Source organism: Puntigrus tetrazona, unplaced genomic scaffold (genome assembly GCF_018831695.1).
Source record: "Puntigrus tetrazona isolate hp1 unplaced genomic scaffold, ASM1883169v1 S000000006, whole genome shotgun sequence".
NCBI classification, from domain to species: domain Eukaryota; kingdom Metazoa; phylum Chordata; class Actinopteri; order Cypriniformes; family Cyprinidae; genus Puntigrus; species Puntigrus tetrazona.
Window position 1 is genome coordinate 432,150 of NW_025047686.1, and position 1,273 is coordinate 433,422.

Here is a 1,273-nt window from a genome sequence, read left to right on the forward strand (position 1 = left end):
TATCCCTTGCATCAAATCCTTCACTTACATGTGAAAGAAAGGGCTGGCTATACCTGCTTTTAATGATCGCTTTCTTACCACAGTGAAAATTCCCTGCTAAGTGGGATGAATTTTCAGTGGCTTACTATCTGATTAGGGGCTTCTGGTCTCTGGTTTTTCCTTTCCTCTTTAATTACATACCTAACTAATAGCCTTCAGTATTACTTATACGTATTGATGTGTATTGACTCAGAAATGCAAATGAACTGCCACAGACTTCCTAGTATTATCCTACAGAAAAGCACTTCCTTCCAAAATGAGTATACATAAATTTCAAGCCTCCTCTCCTCCACTCTCAAACTAAGATTTCTAAAAGCATAAAATGATAGCTCTCTGGTACATACATGAGTTTTTTTGTTGTAAATCAATTAGAATGAACTTAGTTTTTGATAGCCTCTATTACAGAAAATGCACAGGGTTACATAATTGAAGTGACAACGTATACAGATTGTGCCGTGTAATATAAACACAATCACCGGATTACTTACAGGAAGGGTATCGGTTACAGCATTCGGATGATGCCAATACCACAACTGTTACATTTTTCGTTACTTACATTTCTACAAAATCAGATCCATCCCAACAGTCTGTTGGGACTTTAATTTATTTATGATGACAAAACGCAATTCACAGAATGCGGAGCTAAAAGCAGATCAATGGTTCAAGCACAGGCAGAGCTTTCGGCGCTTTGCCTCACTGGACGTTAGTGTGCGCGCTAAGCCAAGCTTACTATTATCAGGATGAAGGTGTGTACTGGATCTCCTCCTATTGCTACGGTGTGGAGCTGGAGATGGATGAGATGGAGTGGAGGTGTGGATCTGTGGCCAAGGGGAAAGATTTGTGACCGCGTGGCAGTGTGGAGAGACCTTTCGGTGGGGTCACTAATGTTCTCCCAGTATCCCCAGAGTGACAAAGAGCTTCTCTTTCAAAACAGAGGTGGGGCCACTTCTAAGCTCCGTAGGCTGCATACCTGTGGGCAGAGGGTTTTTCCATCAATCCTGTCCCAACTGGCAAAAAGTTGGAAGAATAGCTACCATCTGGGTCTTGGAAAAAGTTATTTAGTTCATATTACCAGGTGAAAATCAGATATTAAATTGGTGTTGTAACTCAACTTCCGCTGAGGGCCCCTAGGAACTGTGTTTAACTAGACATCTGCCCTTCCCGCTGAAGGGCTGGCCACACAGCACCGCAAGGTTTATCCATTCTTTCAGGGCTCATCAGGCCACAGACAGCC